This window comes from Microcebus murinus, chromosome 12 (assembly GCF_040939455.1).
Source record: "Microcebus murinus isolate Inina chromosome 12, M.murinus_Inina_mat1.0, whole genome shotgun sequence".
Lineage (NCBI taxonomy): Eukaryota > Metazoa > Chordata > Mammalia > Primates > Cheirogaleidae > Microcebus > Microcebus murinus.
Window position 1 is genome coordinate 30,728,892 of NC_134115.1, and position 20,214 is coordinate 30,749,105.

A 20,214-nucleotide genomic window follows, 5' to 3' on the forward strand; every position below is an offset into this window, starting at 1 on the left:
TTTTTGAGACAGAGTCTCACTCTGTTGCCTGGGCTAGAGTACTGTGGCATCAGCCTCGCTCACAGCAACCTCAAACTCCTGGGCTCAAGGGATCCTCCTGCCTCAGCCTCCTGAGTAGCTGGTACTACAGGCATGCACCACCATGCCAGGCTAATTTTTTATATATATTTTTAATTGTCTAGCCAATTTCTTTCTATTTTTTTTTTTTAGTAGAGACGGGGTCTCGCTCTTGCTCAGGCTGGTCTAGAACTCCTGAGCTCAAACGATCCACCTGCCTCAGCCTCCCAGAGTGCCCAGCCAGTGTGTGTTCTTTAAATTTTCAGGTGGGAAGGTAAGTCTGATTCTTGTTACTTCATCTTGGTCAGAAGAGGAAGTTCCCTACTCAGTTTAATATTCCCTCTTTTTGAAATAGTTTAACTTGTTCCCAACAGATAAAAATTAGGATGTGTATCATATTAAAATCTAGATTTTGGCTTCTTTTGAAAAATCCACAGACCTGAAAAATGGGACACACACTCCCCACAGCAGCAATCGATTTCAGAAAACCAGTGGTTTCCCAGGTTCCCACCCCACTGGACTCCCCTGAGCCTGATTAGTCCAAACCTGTCATTTTGTTCAGGAGGAAGCAGAGTCAGAGAGGCAAATTGAGTTGGAATTAGAATCCGGGGTCTTGGACTCCTAATCCAATAGTGTTTCCACAGAGATTGAGCAGGCATATTGCATTCTCCGTATCGAGCGGAGCAAACTGAAGGTCTGAATATCTGCTGACAGATTTAGAGACTCGGTGCCTATAACTCATACTCTTTTTGTTTTTTCCATCTCTTGATAATAACCTGTGAAGTTTATTATAATTTATCTGTTGCCATATTTGGAAAGCAAACGATGTGGCAGGATTTAACTGTTACTTAATTCTCTTAAAGGAATTGTTCATTCAGCAAAATTACCTTTTGAGGATTATGTTCATATTTCCTCATTAAGTAAATTGCCTGCAGCATTTATATCGAGTATTTCAATCTCTAATGAGTTCCCACCAGAAGGTAATATTGAAATGACTGCAATATAGGGAATGTGTCTGCAGTATTCCTCATCCATTCGTAACTTTCTGACTTAGGTTACTGAAGATGTTCATGTCAGAATAAACCGAGAAATTCAATCAGTTAGCCTGGGCAATTATGTGATTAAAAAGCTGTATCTATCATTTTCCTCTCCCAACTGATTAGCCAAAAGATTACCAAACTATCATGCAGCGTGTAGGAATAAGGGCCAAAAACCAAACCACACAATCAGTAAGAATCATGTGGAAGTGATACTTTGTCAGTAGATTTAGTAGACAGATGGATTTTTGGAAATAAATCCAATGTTTTATAAAAACTTGTGTCTTTGCTCTATTGTTAGATGTGATGAAATTAAGGACTATGAAGTACAATTTATAACTTTGATTTCGTAGTCTGACTTTTTCTTTCACATAGATTCTATACAAAAGTACAATGGAAAGCAGACTATGAAATCATTTCGGTATTATTTTACTGCGTTGCCATTGATGACTGTTACTGACTCAAAAAGTAAAAAGGAACTGTTGAACTATCTTATGATTTTCACGTTTAGGATCATATGAGACCTAACAAAAACTGTTTTACCTTGCTTGCAAGAGCTGTTGAAATTGCTTGTGTGACAAAGAATGCTATAGGCCATTCCAAAAGTCAAGTGAGAACATGCTTTTGCTGATAAAGGAAGCCAGGTAGCAGCAAGGCTTGGGCTGCTAGAGCATGTGTCTGCTCCCATCCAGCGCCCAGAGAGTCACTCTGGCTGATGGAACAGAAGAGAGAGGCGCAGGCCGTGGGATTCTAGATTCCGGAGACGACCATGTTTGGGTGTAGGGTAGCTCGTGTAAGTTCCCAGCCACTACATTCTGCCTTCCTACCAAGTTTTCAAAGTCGTGTTGGCCAAAACCACAAGTTGAGTTTTCTATTTCTTAATGTGTCTTCTCTCTCTTCACTTTTCATTTTCTCTCCCTTCCTGCCTCTGTCTTTTCCTCTCTTGCTCTGCACCTTTTTAGGACTTGCTTAATTCTAGTTTTAAGCATGCCTATATTTTTCCTCTTCTTGAGAATCCTCACATAAGCACATCTCTCTCCAACCCTTCTCCTCCTTAGCATGTCTCTTTAACCTGCTTAAACAGGAGATTCAGACCTATGCTGTCACTTCACAGCCAGCATCGCAGCCAGTGTGTGGCCCCGGTTCCCCTTAGAAGCTTCCACGCAGGCTAAGCTCTTCTGTGGTCTGCTTGCATTGAGACCAGAATCCATCAGACTGAATTTTATAGCAATCTCATGCCTCCTTGGATGGACTTACTTTGTTTCTCCCCTAAGTCTCTCCAGTTTGAAAACCCGGGTCATTGTTCTCACTTAATTTTTCTCACATGTCCTCAACCTTCTCCCTTGTGTCTCCTCATTAACCCGATCACTGACTTTTTGGCTACTCACTCAACAATTCTTTCCTCCCAGATGGTATCTCCTCTTATTGCATTTCCTACATCTTCATAGAGAATCTGTACTGTTTATTTTTGCTTTGGCCCCAAAGCTTGGAAATAATGCTGGTAGGATTGTAATCATCTTGCTTTCTTCAACCCTCTCTCTTCATTCCCTATCACTTTTGTGTTTCCCTGATTTAAAAGAAGAAAGTGTTGTCCTCACCACTGGGAAAGATCATTTACCCAAAGTCGGTTTCCTCCAGCAATGACATCTTTCTGTTAACACGTAGTTTTGCAAGTTTCCTGCCTTGTTTCTATTTTCGGTGACTCTTCATTATGAGATATGAATTTTGTCTTTGTGTCTCTTTACAATTTTCCTCCCAGTCTCTTCTTCCCCAAATCCATTCTAAGACTGGATGGTGACTTCCTTGCCTGGGGGAAGGTTGTGGAGGGGCCTAAAGATGAGGTCCTTGAAGCAGGTACCCCCAGGGCTCCCCCAGTTCCTGGCTCCTGCTCTCAGAGAACTTAAACCCCTGGAGAGTCAGGCTGTGGGGAGAGGAGGACAGGCAGGTAGAGGAGGTTGGGGAGATGCAAAGTGGTGATGGAGACAGATATTCCCCCAGCCTGGCTCATAGTCTGTGGGTCCCATGGGAGGTGGTGACCTGTGACAGCTCTCTCACATGCCCTAAAGGAGGGCCAGGACTAGGGTGTGGCAAGTGAGGCACTTGGCTCGAGCACAAAACTCGAAGGGACTCCAAAAAACTCATTAATCAAGCTAAGAAATATTTTAATGTATTATTTTTTAAAAATGGACATTAATGCAAAAAATCCATAATGAGCAAAATAGCAGCAGTTTAAATAAAGACAAGATTTGGAGAGGGCTGTCCCTCCAGATGGTGGATGGTGTGCCAAAGTCCTTGACGCCCGGCATCTGAGCAACCTTCCCAGGCTCCAAGGACGCCAAAGTTTCAGAGTCCCTCCTTTTCTAGAGACCCCAGTGGGCTGGGACACAGGCACCACAATAGTAACGCGTGTGGACAGATGGAGAGAGAGTCACTGCTAAAATGGTTTTTAATGTTGAAAATCGCTGGAGACTTTTGTCCAGCCATGGGTGGAAGCCCTGGTAATGGCAGAAATTGGGGCCTTGCATTTGGATTTATCTTTAACTTCAAATAAGTAAAAAGGAGGTACTTCTTGCACTTACAGTCTTACCATTGCATATTCATACCGAACACAGTGCCTCCGTCTGAAGCGTGGCCATTACTCCTACTGAAGAGTAGGAAGCCGAGATCCTTTCTTCTCTCTCCCCAGCCCTGTGTTGCCTTCCCTTCCCTATCGCAAAAGTCCACACCTATTATTAACTAGTGACTCCCAGGCCCAGTGTCCGTTCATTTAAAGATCTCTGGGAAGTGCTCTTTGAATCTTGTCTTTATATATATATATAAAGAGTTTTTCTCCTTCTTGCTTTGTTTGCATCTTTAATATCTGACTTTTTCCCTCCAGTCTTATTAATAGAATCAGCACCTTAAGGTGGGCTCTGCAAAGAGGATTGATTTGGCGGAAAGACCACTGGGCAGAGCATTAAGAGGCCTGGACGCTGGACCTGACTCAGCTCCTAACCAGGTGTGTGAATGTGGGTGAGTCAGTCCCTTTCACCCCCTGACCCTCGGTTTCCTCATCTGTGCAAACAGGGGGTTAAACTAGATGAGCTCTAGGGTTTCACTCTGGCCCAACATGCCATGAGTTCTAAGGATGACTTTGTTTCTCACCAAACTACCAGTTCCCAGCGGATGCATTTATAATCATTTTAAAACAGCCCAGCTGCAATCCCAGTTTTGCCCTGCGCTTCAGCATCGCAGTTTCTGTTTTCGAAATCTGCCGGCCTCCAGTTGTCTTCTGTGTTGAAATGAGATTTCTTTCTCACTCTTGCTGGCAAGGCCCTAACTTATCAGAGGAAAATCCCTGACAGTTCTTTGCTCTTCTTTGATTTAAATCTTGCTTAATGGTAAAGCGGAAAAAGAAGCAATAAGAATTTGAGCCAATAAGCGAGTTTCTTCATCTGTGAAATACAAAGGTTTTCTTAGATGCTCTTCTAAGCCCTTTTTAGCTTTAAAATCTTGAGTCACTTCAAGCAGCATGGTGATGTTCCTGCAATTTGAATAAGTTCATAATATCTTTTTTTTTTTTTTTTTTTTTTTGGAGATAGGGTCTTGCTCTGTCACCTGGGCTAGAATGCAGTGGTATAATCATAGGTCACTGCAACCTCAAACTCCTGAGGGCAAGCTACCCTCCTGCCTCAGCCTCCCAAGTAGCTGGAACTACAGGTGCATGCTACCATGCCCAGCTAAGTTTTTTTATTTTTTGTAGAGATAGCTGGCCTTAAGCAACCCTCCTGTATTGGCCACTCAAAGTGCTAGAATTACAGACATGTGCCACCACACCCGGCTGCTACTTTTTTTTTCACCCCATGCATCAGTTTTTAAACTCCAAGTTTCTTCCTGCATCAGTTATCTAGAAATTTATATAGAAATATTAGACTTCCTGTCTGTTGCTTGGCCCAACTTTTATAACTCAGTGTTTGACAAACACTGCTATTTATAAAGAGGTTGGGGAGTTTCCGTAATCCATATTATTTTAAACACATCTAAAAATCTGAAGAGGTGTATGTGTTTGTGCGTATGTGTGTTTTAAAGGTATGAAGTGGTCTCTCCAGCCACTGCAGAATCTGCGTGTGTTCTCCGCTTTGTTTGCCGAGAGGACTGCACAGACTTCGTACATTCTGATGCTTGGAGACTGTGAAATACAGTCTACAGAGACTTGTTTTAAAGATGATAGGTGGAATCTCCTTGCCTCCAAGAGTAGCGTCACCTCCAGGTTCCTTGAGTACTTCCGGGTTGTCAGCTCAGCTCTCGGTTTCCAGGGCTGCTGAAGAAACTGTTGGGGAAAGTGGGCACCTACTGTTGAGTCCTGGCTGTGCCACTTGTGTTCCAAGGTCTTCCCTGCGGGACATCAGCAACATCTTCCTCTTAAGCTGTGGCATTCAGTTAGACAGATAGACAGAAGTACACTTTAGGAAAGTCTTCAGGATGGCCCAGATGAGTTCATACAGACTTAACAAATTACCCCAACTTGGCCTTCAAGCTCTGCTTTAGTTTGGGAAAGTATAAATTCTGCATGGGAACAGAATCAGTTTTAGAGGCTTCCTAAATACATACAGAGTCTGTGATCATGTCTGAACTTTTGTATTGAATGATGTTGAATTCAGGGAGGTGACAGAGGTTATTAAAGTGAATAAAGTGAAAATTGTAGCCTGTGATGGTAAAAATGCTGGCTCTGATACTACAAAATGAATAGAAAAAAAGAGGCTTTTAAAAAATGCCATCTTCTGCCATTAAGCATCACTTTTTGTAGAGCAGCATAGAAGAGAGTTTTAAAAACATTTATTTTAGCAATGCAGAGATGACTACATTGCTACACTACCAGAGAATGTCAGTAGAGTGAGGCTTATAACTGTGGCCTCTTACATTTTCCTTTCTTCTGCAGCATGAAAAAATAATAACTTTTAAAAATTACGAATCAAAAGGTGTTGCCTTTCTAACAACATTAATAAACCCATTTTAAACTGTTTGTAGTAATTGGAGGAGCTATTAAGCTAGCAATATGAAGACAGTACTTTAGCATTTTGAAAGGGTACTATGTTCATTGCAATGGAAGTTAGAAGAATGCATTGTTTCAGTAGTCATATTAATGTTTTATCAATTAGAATTTTTACAATTGATAAAATACATTAGCAAGGACAGTAGCATATTCTCCATTTCTTAAAAGTACAAAACCAGAGGTAACATTGGGATGACAAACCTCCTAAGAAATACAACTTTATTACAAAAGCAGAAAATCTTTCAACAGGCCCCCAACCCCAGCTAAAATGAAACAACCAAACCAAACTAACTAACTAAAAAAAAAAAATCAATTCCTAGCAATATAAAATAGCCCTCACATGACACATAAATTATTTCTTGAACTGGCCATATTCATCAAATCTAAAACATTTCAAAATTTTCTTAAATTCTACTCATTCTTAGACTTTCAGCTAATCTCACTAAGTGTAGAAATAAAAGAGAGTGTAGAAACTCGTGGTCTTAAAGTTGAAACTTTCAGTGCTTGGATTCATCTCAGTGGACAGGAACAAACAGGCTGCAACAGAACTCTACATTTTCTGGATCCTTCTCCTGATTTTAGTAGCTTCCTCTGCATTGCTCTTCTGCTGCTTTCCCCCTTTGAAATAAAGAGGAATATGTTACTGTCGTGTGGAGCAACCCAGGCAGGAACAAGTCACGTGAGAGGAAACTCCCCAAGGAGCAGCAGCCACTGTCCTGCTCTGGCCGTTTGTGGACTTAATGGACCTTGACTGTCACAGGTTGAGGCCACAGCTCCAGGTGTCCATATGTAACACTTGGAGCTGTCTCTCTTTAACATGGGTCTTTTTGAAGATCATGGAAAGAAGCATCATGGTAGAGTGGAGTGTTGAGCTATGTGTTCCTCCAGACCACACGTGTCAGAATCATCATGCATCTTGGAAGCGTCCTGAGGTCCAGGGCCCCGTCACAGTCCCACTGAGACTGAAACTCTGGGTGTGTGGCCTGAGAGCTGGCAATTTCACCAAGATCTCCAGACCATGCTCGCTGAAGCGGAAAGCCTCTGCTCTTATAGTTAGTTTTACCGTCTCTGATCAAGTACGTCTGGGTTCAAACTCTAGTTCTGCCCCCTTTTAACTGTGTGATCTAGAAAACCTCTGAGCTCTTCAAGTCCCACTTTCCTTATCCATAAAACAGGAATAATGATGGCGCCTACCTCCTGTGGCTGTGCTGAAAATTAGACAGGACAATGTTGTGAAGCACTTAGCGCAGTATCGGGCTCATACGAAACACTTGTATTTTTGAAAGGCTACAGTTATTATTATAAAAAATTTCATGAAGGATATCCAAATCTCCACTCTGATTTGAGTGTAATACATAATGTGTGTTTAAAGGAATACTAACTGTACAGTGGACTCTAATATTAAATTATAGCACCTCTTCACTAATGGGAGCCAGTGAGGTGGGCAAAGCAAGGGATACTTCCCTCGTGCTATGGTTTGAATGTGTCCCCTTCAAAATTCAGGGGTTGCTCAGGTGACAGTCTCAAGGAACAGAGCTTTAAGAGGCGATTAGCCCATGACGGCGCCTCCCTGAAGAACGGGATTAGGTGCCCTTATGAAAGGGCTTGATGGTGGCAGTTTGGCCAGCTTGTCCCCCTGCCACATGAAGACACAGCGTTCCTCCCTCCGGAGGATTCAGCAATAAGGTGCCACCTTGGGAGCAGACATCAGCCCTCACCCAACACTGCACCTGCTGGTGCCTTGATCTTGGATGTCCCAGCCTCCAAAATCGTGAGAAAATAAACTTCTGTATAAATGACCTAGTCTCAGGTATTTTGTTAAACAGCACAAAACAGAGTGCGACATCTAGCTTTGCCTGCATTTTTCTTGTCCCAGTTTCTGTTGATGCTCTTTTGGCTGCTCTGTGTGCTTCTTGTCCCAAAGAGTCAACGATATTGCCCTCTGTTGTTGGTTTTAGGGCCATTATTCCTGAGTTTCTGCTTTTGAACCAACTCCAAGGGGAGTCTTTAGCAGATGATTTACAAAGAAGGCTTTGATGCTCTGCAGCGTGTCTGGCAAAATGCTGTCAGTTTGCCTTCCTTGTTAACCTTGGTGGCCTTTGAGAACGAGGCCTGCAGCTGTCTTTCTCCAGCCACTCTCCTGTCCCAAGCTGCATCCTTTTTCTGCCAGGCTAAGTTTTTTTCCCCATTGCCCGCAACCTCTGAGCTATGATTATAGAATCCCGATTTTCTGAGACTTGGCAGGACGAATCATTTCCTTGTGGCCATCTGAGCAGCAGAGGCATTCCTCGCTGCAAATAGGGTAATGTTTCCTGGATAACATCATTAGCTATCAACTATACTTCATTCTTCCCACAAATTATTTTCATAACTTTAATCACTTTAAATTTCTTGGGGCTCAGGGGCTATATGAATGACAAAGAATCATTAATTTCAAGGGCTGGAAAAGTTCTTGAGCTATAATTTATTTGATTCCCCTCCAGAAAATATTCTAGGACAAATCCAAATCTTCTAAGCACGAGAAACAACAAACGATAATTCTTTTTAAAAAGTAGCATTGGCCAACACTATGCATGTGATGTAAATGTGAAACTATCAAGGTTAGTTGGACACGTCCCACATTGAACAGTCCTTCTTCATGACCGCAGCACTAAGCCAGGCATTAGCAGAGGCTCAGAAGGACCCGCCTTCTGCAAGAGCACATCCTAGTTGAGGAGATAAGACTTTTGGGTGTAAATAGCGTTAAAAGGAGGCTGGATAAGGGTGTGAATAAGCACTGAAGGATAGAGAACTTGGAGAAGAAAGAGGCATGTGGGATGGAATGATTTCTTGGCCATTTCCCACCTGCAACCTTGGTTTCCCCTCCACTTCTCTGACCTCCAGGTGGTCCACCACTGATATTGCATGGATCTTGTCAAGGTATTTGTGGGTAATGTACCCACAGGTAGGAAGCTGGCAGTCTTAGGAAGTTGGTTCCCACTGGCTGCTACATGTGTTGGTAGAAGAAGACAGAAAGGGGTCAGCACAAGTGACCATGCAGCTGACACTTTGAGCAGATGCACTGCCTGCAACATCTCATCCAGACCTCCAGCACCCCTGCAGGCAAGGGAGGTATCGTTTCTGTTCAGCATGCAGCAGAAGTGAGGCTGGGAGGTTTAGTAACTTCCCCAAGTTGTCATGCAGTTAGTAAGTGGACTTGGGTTATAATTCAGGTCTTTGATGCTGTGATAAACCATGTTCTGGATTATTACTACTGAAAGACCAGAATTACTCTGTAGGAAAACTGGCTCAAATTTAGCAGTGGCCTTATATGCCAGGGAGCTACCTATGGAATGAGTTGTGAGGGGGCCCAAGGAAAGCTGCTATAAACTGAACCATCACCGTTCATGGTGCATCCCTTAGGGCTAATGGTTTCCCTCCCTGCACCCTTCTCTTCTGTCTGCAGTTGAATGCCGTCTTAGTCTGTTCTGGCTGCTATAACTGAATACCATGGGTCGCTTAAACAATAACAATTTATTTCTCATAGTTCTGGAGGCTGGGAAGTCCAAGATCAAGGTGCCAACCTAGATTGGCATCTGGGGAGGGCTCCCTTCCTGGTTTGCAGACCACTGTTGTCTTCTTGTGTCCTCACATGGTGGAGAGAGAAAGAGATCAGCTGTCTTTGTTTCTTCCTATAAGGGCACTAATCCCATTCATGAGGGCTCCACCCTCATGACCTACTCACCTCCCCAGGGCCACCCCTCCAAATACCATCTCATTGAAGATTTAGGTTTCAGCATATGAATTTTGGGGAGACACAGACATTGAGTCCATAGCACATGCTATAGCTACTATAGGAGTTTATCAGAGACTCACTGCACAATTTGCAAATTAAGGCATTTGATTCTTGCATGATAATTTGGTTTTTGATAAAAAGTCAGACTTGAGACTCGTGATCTAGATGAGGGTAAAGGGCGGAACACTGCTGGGGGCTGGGGCTCGCTCAGCTCCGTGAGTGTGGGTCCTCCTGGCACCACAGAGGGCAGCAGGGGGCCACTCACATCCTCCGGTGGAAAGCCAGGAGGCAGAACAGGTGCAGAAAGGGTTGGAGGAAACACCCCACTTTTGCCATTTTTTCTGGAGGATGGAGCTTCTGTGACCTCATCCACATCAGGCAGCTGTGTGCAGAGGGCCTGAGTGTGCACGTGGATAGATAGGACGGATTCACTCCCAACAGAAACTGGTTGAGCACCAGTTCCAAGCTGGGTACTGAACTTGGCACTTTTTTCCTATGACTTTAAGCTTTCTCAGGAAATGTGTCTTCAGCGCCCAGGCTCCTAACCACTAAACTCTCCTATTTCTGCTTTTGTGTCTATAAAATGAGGATAAATAGCTACCTCAGTGTTGTGAAGATGAAACTTAATAAGATGACAATATTTGAACCCCTGTCTTTGTCTGCAACTCATGGGGTGCCCAACTGTTAGCGGCTGCATTCCCACCTGCCTTTCCCAGGAATCACAGGAACACTCCTGCTTCTGAATGAAGCTGGGCCCTTGTACCCCGTGTGGCCTGCTCTTCCCTCCTTGGGCTCCTGCCACCTGGTTTGCACCTGTGCTCCACCCTCCTCCTTCCTACACTTGTTCATAACTCATTCCAATTTCTGAGGGGGAGGCTTATTTCACATGACATCGTTCCCAGCAGGCTGCTTCCTGGCCACATCTACAAGGCACCTTAATCTCTTCGGTAATTCTTCCCTCCACCACACTGGGGGTGGATTACTTCTGGGAAGGGCTGTCTCTCTGCATGTGGCTTCTTGCTAATTTCTGTTTCAGTGACAGTCCCTTTCCTGACCTTTCCCTGTTGTCCTTCTCAACCTCTAATATCCTACCTGAGGTCTGCCTTAGTTTGGCTCTTGCTCTGCCCCAGCGGGCCCTGCTGTGTCTGAGAATCCATCAGAGAAGGGTCCCTCCCAAGCCCCATATCCAGGTGTCTCTGGGTTCGACTACCTTGGGGAAGGTATTTTCTAGTTAATTCCACTGGTGACTGCCCCAGGGCCATCTGTTATCTTTTCTGGGAGGGTGACCCCATGAACTGCATTACCTGGGATCTCACGCCTTTTGGCTTCCAAGTGGGTGTGCTCAATGGGAGGCACCAGGAGTAGCTGGAGAGGAAACAGTGGTTTTAGCCCTGCACGACAAGGCTCTCAAGGGGGTCCAGTTGCACTCTCTCCTCCCCTGGCCTGTTTAGCCCACGGGGTGCAAATGGCTACTGGTCTCTGGGTGTTTTCCCACCCCTTATGTGTTAGCCCTGCCCATGCCTTTATGCGTAGCCCCTTCGTGATCGCCTATTGATTTGGGCGATGTGGGATTAATTCTGTGCCCTTTTGGGTCCCTACAGACTTGTATGGCTAGAATGGAGTGGTAACTGTGCAATGTCCTTTATGATTCTCACCTTTACAGGTATAATTCTTATTCTACAGAGTGAAATGATGAAATGCAAAAGGATAACACAACATCTCCAAGTACTTGGCCGGCTGTCTCTTTACTCTTAGACACAGACATGATTTCTATTTTTCAGGCCCCTGTGAAGAGCACGGCTGAGTATAGAAATTGTATTAATAGTTTAGCAAAGGAGCTCTGTTTTTCAGTCCAAGTGTTTTTTAAAAAATTCTAACCGTGTGACTTTGGGCAAATCATAAATCTCTTGATATCAGTTTTCTTGTTCAAAATTATGAAGCCACTCACTTGATGAAGTCTACAGTTGCTTTTAGTTCTAAAAAGATAAATATCAGGCAAAGGAGCCACTTTTTAGAACATGTAAAGTCAGTTAAGGACATTGTTCTTCCTCTTTTAGCTAAAGGTGAAGGCCGCCCTGTGCTATTCCCACCTCCCCCCGGTTTGGACCTCTGCTGTTTCTGCCTCACCCTTGACCACCCCTGTGCCTGACATGCTTTCTTTGCTGCACCTGTTTCCCCCACATCGATGAGCCCAGTCTGGACACTGGGCTGTGCGCTGCCTACCCTCACTGGAGCAGGAAGAACCCCTTTCTGGAGAAACGAATGTAGCAGCAACTGAAGCATTTCACTGGCCTCACCAGGGCTAATTTGAGGCCTACGTTCATTGTGTTCTTAGAAGAGAATAAAGGAAAAGTTTGTAGATTTAAAAGCAAACAAATATAAAATCCCCAACATCCACATCTCTCTTGGCTGTCCTTTTCCAGTATGGATCTAGGGAGGGAGGGAGGGAAGGAAGGAAGGAAGGAAGGAAGGAAGGAAGGAAGGAAGGAAGGAAGGAAGGAAGGAAGGAAGGAAGGAAGGAAGGAAGGAAGGATGGATTTCCCTGCGTCAGGCAGTGTACTCGGCAATTTACATACATGATCTCATAATCCTTAGGAGCTATATTATCCCCAGTGTACAGATGGAAAAACCGAGGTTCAGAGAAATGCAGCACATTACAGAAGGCTACATGGCTGATCAATATCTCAGTCATGGCTGTACCAAAGGATTAGACCTGACTTTTTCAGTTTGGTTGAATCACAAAATCATTCCCTCCCTTCCCAGGCTTTGCGTGCAAGTAGGTCTTTGCTCGAGATATGGGATATTTCACCTACCCTCCTCTTCGGACCTGCCTATGGCAAAGGTTGCTTGTTCTTTTCTATTTTAAATTTTATTTTATTTTATTTTTTTGTCTTTTGTCAGCTGGAAAAGACTCAGGTGTCTGTAGATTCATTGCCTTGCTGATTGGGTGTCTTTTGTGCTTTTTCAGAGATTCTATAGGAAGGCACAGACGAGAAATGAGAGAAACAAGATAGGAAAGTTTTCTCAATAACACAAGGCCATGACCCGTATGGAAATGTCTCCTCCTGGAGGGAACCCAGAGGAAAAATATCTGCCCGCTGTAGGGGTCACAGCCAAAGCCACTCTGCAAGTAAATGGACACCTCTTCCGTCTCCAGCAGGCAGGCTGTATTTGCTTTTCCCCAAGATAACATCACTCACCTTGAAAAAGTCAAAGCTCTTACTGCTACTTTCTCTCAGCCTTGACACTGTTATTCATATTATTACTAGTAGTTCCTTAATCGACTGGATGTTAGTTTCCTACTCATTTGGATAGTTGAGCCAGACATTTGTAACCACTTCTCAGGGAAATGATAGGCCATTTGTATTAGAAAGAACTTTTATATCTCCAGTGCTAAAATTGAATTGTTTCTCCCTGACATTGTGGTAGAAATAACTCAACTATGTATACAAAACATCTTGTGGGTTATTTACCTTCAAATAGCCTCATCTAAAAATAATTACAGTAAACTCACACTTTCTGTATCTTGCGATGGAAAATATTGATATTCCATACACAGCCTGTTTGAAACATTCGGCCTCAACAGGCTTTTCAAGGTCTTGTTTACACTTATTTGTTCTCTTCCAAGAGGGGGGATACAAATGAAGTGAAACTCAGCTTCACTCAGCAGTAGGGAATAAGACAAAAATCAACAGACTAATAGTGAGGCCATATATATTAATATAAAATATATTTTCTGGTTTGCATATTTGTTTTTGCCCCACTTCTCTCCTTCTTAGCTCTTTTGTGTCCTTAGGTAAGTTGCTTGCCCTCTCTGAACTTAGTTCTGTGCCAGTTGTGCTATCACTGAGAGCAGTGGTTCTCAACCAGGAGTCAATTTTGTCCCTCGGGATACTGGATAATGTCTGGAGACATTTTTGGTTGTCACGACTGTGTAGGGGTTGCTGCTGGCAACTAGTAGGTAGAGGCCTTGGATACTGCTAACCTGCCTGCAATGCACAGGACCACCCTACACACAGCAAAGGACTATCTGTCACCACATGTCAATAGTGCCCAGGTTGAGAAACCCTGCTTTGGAGACTGAGGTGGTGAAGAAATGTTAGCATCGGGTGCTTTGTAGATTGGTTAGAGATGTATAAATATAAAGCATTACTGTGGCTTCTTCCAGGCACGGGTGATCATTCTGACTAGTTAGTACCTAATGTGCCCTAAAGCACCATTTAAACTCTGGGACTCTATTTCTTTGGTGTGAACATGTATTAGGCGTCAATGATTTCCACAAACCTTTCTGGCTCTGAGAATCTACGTGGGAAAAGCATTGTATGGTACTTTGGCCCATAGTTGACAAAATCAATAGTTGCTAATTTCAGCATTTTTTGGCCCTCATGTAGATCACTGACCTGAATCTTTGTTCTCCGGATAATCTGAGATATCCTAAGAGGGAGGAGGCAAAGAATTTTTAACTTTGTTCCTTTATAGGCAGGTAAGATTTATCCATGGTAGTGTTCCTTTTTGTACCATGTAGAATAATGGCAATGTCAACAGCAATAACCGTAACAGCTACACTCATATAGTGTAGGTATACAGGTGCCAAACACTTGAAGCGTTTCGCAGGTGCCAAACGCTTGAACACCTACTGTGTGTCAGACCCTGCCACAGCGCTATAACCGCAAGATCTCACTCTATCATCACTGCTCGCCTGGGTGGTTAGTAGTCTCGGCCCAATTTTACAAATGAGGAAAATAAGAATCAGAGGCTAAGAAACTTGCCTGAAGTTGCACAGTTGATGAGGCATCCAATTGCTTTAGAATACAAGGCCCAAACGCCTTCTACTTCTCTACATTCGTATTCAAAGTGGTCATTTTTAGGAAATTGCAATGGAGAATTAAGCAAGAGTAAAATGAATGACGGGGAAGCAGGAGACAGCTCTGCCATTCTGTGAAACTTTGTGCTCTGTGGGGAGGCGTGCGGCACCTGGTAAGTTGGAGAAAAGACTCTTGCGGTGAAAGTTGTCCTCGGCCTGAGGTGTCTGAGAGCAGGGAAGAACGGCTGCAGAAATGGTCCTTTTCTGCTCTCTTCCAATAATGAATAAAATAGATCCCGTGGATAGGGTTAGGGCAGAGCTCCAGGGACTAGTGATAACATTGTTGATGATGACTAAGAAAACAATGGTAGTACCAACTGCCCTTGGTGATTAACGGTTTTCCCAATCATGTCATTCCTTTATGTTATTCTGTGATGTATTATATTCCATTGAATTCAGTAACAACTATGAACATCATCTACAGGCTTCTGGATCCTGTCCTTAAATGTGACAGGTAAGAATGAGGATTTCAGATTATGATCGAATGGGGTTTTGAATATATTGGGATCAGTTATTCTCCCTTGGTGACAGCAACCCTTCTTCTCAATCAGCGGTTCTCAATCTTGGCTTCCTCTGGGGCCTTAAAAAAAATCCGGATGCCCAAGCTACACGCAGGTTGATTAAATCAGAATCTCTGGGGTGGACCCAGGCAGTAATAATTCTTAAAGTTCTACAGCTTTAAGAATTAATTCCAGTGGGTAGCCAAGTTTGAGAACCGGTGCTCTATAGTAGTGGTCCTTACACATCTGTATGTATCAGAATCACCTGGAGAACCTGATAAACACACAGGGGCTCAGGGCCCGTCCTTCTTCAATGAGCTGGGGCCTCTAGGATCTTTATTAACTCTCTAGGTGGTTCTGGTAAACACCATAGTTGAGAATCACTACTTTATTTCACTCTTCTTTAGGGTCTATTTTATTTTTAAAATGAGAAAAATGACTCTATTCCTAGCTGAGGAATTGTCTAGGTTAAACCCTGCAGGCAGGTGGGCTCATGTGGGTCTACACTTGCTCCTGGGCAGTTGTGCCAGGCAACAGCCACTTCCCCGTGTCCTGTTGATGCCAACCTTGGCTTGTGCAGCCCCTTCTTCTTAGCTCCTTTCTAACAACAGCCACTAGTCCGTTTTAGAGGTATCTTTATGTCCTAATTGGAAAGTACAGTGAATTTATTGTTGATGTGACTTATTTTGAGACCATAGCTGATATAACAGTTGGTCAGTTTAGAATTCAGGGTGAGGCCACCTCCTATGGACAACTTGCACCTTATTTTATTTCTGGTTGCTCTCCATAGCTTTTCATGCCTTCTGAATTTCTGTTTTTTTCTTTATTAACAGCTTGCTTTGTTGTTGTTTCGTGGAACAATTCCCAAGTTTCAGAAACACAGCCCCAAGCCTGTCGGCCTGCCAGGGCTTGTAATGTCATACACCTCAGTGGATTCTCTGAGTTTAAACATCTGAATCCTTGAAGCTCAAATTATTTATAGTATTCTGTAGTTTACTTTATGTTCTTCTTGTTGCATTCAGTTGTAGGAAGTCAGGGAAGGTGGGAACTAGAAAATGAATAGTTCAAATTCAACTGTACTTTTTATTTTATTTTATTTTTTGAGAAGATAGGCCTTTGTCACCTGCAATGAGAAGTTGAGAGATTAGTAGTAGGATCTGGAAAACAGTGCCATCATAATACTGCTTGTGTTTGGGCTTTGCCAAGAGTCCTTAGGGTATGCATAATCAGCTCTTCCAGCTAGTCTTTCTCTTTGTTGGGCAGGGTGAAAAGCTTCCAGGAAAACAATTTCACTAGCCTAATTGTGTCAGAAAACAATGTGCTTATTATAGTAATTGGCGGGTTTGCTAGGAGAGCCACACCTTAGGCCACTATATATGATTATGTGAACTGAAGGATTGACAAAAAGCCTACCCGACCAAAAATAACTCTTTGGTCGTAGATGTTACAGTGTTTCAATGGGCAAAATTAGAAAACTTTCCTTTGAGTTCTTTATTTATCCAACAAACTTACTGAGTACTATTATGTGCCAGATTCTGTGCCAGGAACCTGTGATATAAAGAAATATAAGACCAGATGACTTCTGCTAAAGGATTTATAGTATTGTGATGGAGAGAGATAAACAAGCAAATTCTGGGGCAAAGTGGGGCCAGCACTCTATGCATGTATGCATGCATAGAATTTGGTAAAAAAAAAAAGGGGGGGGGTTGTTGGAGGGGACATTTTGAATTGGATTTTAAGAAATGAATAATTATTTTCTAAGTGAAAAAGAATCAGGATGTTTATTCTCTGCGTGAAAGTTTACTGAGTGAAGGATGTGCATGAAAGCCCAGTATCCCCAAATGCTGATCAGGGAAAGTAAGAATATTTGAGTGCCTGGACCCTAGTGTGGGTGGGAATGAGTGTTGGGAATCAAGTTCTAGAGGATCTTATATGTTAAGGAGGAAAGGTGGGAATCTATCCTGAAGGTGTTAGAAAGCAAAGTAAGATTTCTAAGCCGAGGGTGGAGCGATATGTTTAGGTATGTTGTGAAAGAAGGTAACTCTTACAATATGGCAGCTAGATTAAATTGGGGAAGCCTGGTTATAAGAAGTGAAGGTTGTACAATATTCTAGGCAAGAGATGATGAGGGTGTAGACTAAAGACATCAGGTATCTGGCATGTGTTCCACCACTCTATTCTGTCTTTTCTGTACCATGACAGACATAACTAATCAATTGCAGTGCTGTTTCTTGGTTATCTTTGAGTTCTTCTCCACATAGCACGTCAGGAAGCCACTGTTAATTATTATGAGTTTATAATGACAAAATTGGTTTATTATCTCTATTAGAGGAAAGGAAATGAAGTAGAATGAACATGAGGGGTGGAAACTTAAACACTGAGGCTTAAAGAGAAAGTCAAGGATAACTCCGGCTGGTGCATGGCAATGTGATTAAATGAAACTGAACACAAAGAACACAGACCATCCCTGGGGTAGAAGATGATAATTAGAGTTTGTCTTGTGTTTTGAGATGCTGGTGCAGCATTCAAGTAGAGGTTCCCAAGAAGTTAATAGCTCGAAGGTGAATATAAGAGTTTCAACCAGTGTTATTCACCACCTTACCAACCACCAGCTATGGTTCTTAGCTAGAAATGTGTGTCTGGAGCTTGCACGAGATTTTGGAACTGAAAATATAGATTTGGAATATTTTATTCCATTAATAGAATATAGATTTTGCCATTTAAGCCATGGGCATTATTCAAAAAGAAAGCTATTTACTGAGAAATCTTTTTATGGTGTCAATACACATGAAAATAATATTAAGTTAACTCACAAAGATATGTTAGTGGCAATTTCAGATATTATCCTCAAAGATTGTGTGTATCCTCAGGTAGTATTCTAAAATCTTTGGGGTATGGAAATTGAAAGGTGATGGAAAGTCAAGAAGGATGTAAACTGTAGGTGAGTATGTGAAAGAGAGATTTTGCTCACTTGGCAATTTTATCTTCGGTCAAATCAATTCTTAAGGGAGACAAGGTTTAAGAATAATTTTGGTCTTTGGTACTGTTGAACGAAGAACTTCTTGCTTTTAGCCATAGACAAATGTGCATTTTAACCTCATCTTAATATTTTATCCCTTGATGAATAATTACATTGAAGCAACCTGGAGAGGAGAATAGAAGGTAATATGTTAAATTGATTTGTTTTCTTTCTGATTGACATGCACCAGAAGATTAAATCCATTAACTTGGTATTTAAAATAAAGCCAGTGGTTACGCTGCCCAGAAAATGGAAATGAAAGCTATTACTTCAGATGAAAGCTATAACACTTCCCGGTAGCTGATTGCATACCTAGGGTTGCCGACGGGAAAACAACCCATCACCCTTCAAAACTGAGATCCTCCTTGATCCTGCCATGATTGGTAGTGAAGTCTTAAGAACCGTGAGGATAAATTTTTGGCCATGTGGTCCCTTCTCAGTGGCCTACCATATCTTGCAGGCATGTGGCAGTCATTCAAGAAATGTTTCAGCTTATTTTAAATCCCTGGTTAAAAGAAGTTGACATACAGACATGGCAGGATGAGTCACTTGCTCTGAGGGCACAGGCTGAGCTCACTTGTTCCATCTCTGCTCAGAACACCAAGGAGGCTTCCCATCTTACCCAGGGTGAAAGCCAATGTTTTTAAATATCGTTCAAGGCCCTTCATGATCTGGCCCCTGCGACTCTTCCCCTGTCACTATGCTGCAGCCAACATGCCCCCCTCCTGTCCTTTGAACACACAGGCATGCTTGCACCTCAGGGCCTTTGCACTGATTGCTCTTTCTTCTTGGAGCTGTGGTACACATGGAATTTCCCAGTTAAATTTTTTTCACTTCATGATTTTCTCTTCTGGGTTATTTATGCTCCACTTTGGAATGACTCAACTAAATAACTGTTCGCTATAGGACCAACTTCCCACATAATGTTTGTTCTAGGAATTTGCATCCCCCAAATGAATTACATGCCCCCAAACGTCTGTTCATTGGCCTACCAAATCCCCCAATTAGGCACTCCAGTATATTTATCCAAGCAAAAGTGTCTTGTTGAGAATACCGATGATAAAAATAACAAGGGACATTTGTTCAGTGTTCATCACGTGCCAAACACTGGACTAAGCACTAATGTGCATTATTAGCTCATTTCCATTTTCTTATAACCTTAGATGAGTAGGGACTGTGGTTATGCTAATTTTACAGTCTAGGGGCTGAGAGTTAGGGTGTTAGAGGGAAAGGGGGCTTGCATAAGAGAAGAGCGTCCCAGGGAAAGGAACGGCACGTTTGAAAGTTGAGAGGGAAGTGAGGGTCCCGGAAAACATCCAGGCGGGTGAAAGTGGAGAGTGTATGCAAATTCAGCCAAGTCAAGGATGGAAGAAACATAGTTGTAAATATGTGAGGCCCATCAGTTTAGAAGTTCTTATACATATACTTTGGTTAATATTTCACCAATCTTTAGAGTCTGAAACCCATGAAATTTTAATCTATCATTGTAGTTATTCCGTTACCTTACAGGGAGTTAGTTGTTTTCATGTAAAGGTCTAGTTTTTTTCTGGGCATCTCTAAAAGTGGGGAAGAGTGGGCCTTCTTTATTAAAAACAATGTATTTCCTCTTTCAATATGCTCCTATATTGTTTTTTTGCTGATTATCAACAACCTTTGTTTTATAGACAAAAGCAACATAACTCACAGCTATTATCCTGCATGGTTCTGCTCTGAAGCCATAAAATGGGGTCTGGTGTCAGAGACATTTACATGACAACCTGTTTGCTAGGATTATTACTTTACTCAAAGATCAGATACTAGCACTAAATGGGATACTTTTCATTTGATTACAAATATCTGAAACAGTGGTTAAAGAACTGGAAAAAAAAACAAAACTCCAAATCTTAAGCTGTTAAAAAATCATACCATTTATTTAAATAAAATCATTCTA

General features: G+C 42.6%; 1 long non-coding RNA gene across 1 annotated transcript in view; it reads left to right on the forward strand.

Annotated features, from left to right (window-relative positions):
• The first annotated feature begins 216 nt into the window (after positions 1-216).
• Positions 217-20,214, forward strand: part of LOC142874363 (uncharacterized) — a 29,834-nt gene continuing 9,836 nt past the window's right edge. Inside the window, exons 1-2 of the long non-coding RNA XR_012922181.1 lie at positions 217-331; positions 3,973-4,092. This is a non-coding gene — a long non-coding RNA (uncharacterized LOC142874363). The remainder of the gene's footprint in view (positions 332-3,972; positions 4,093-20,214) is intronic.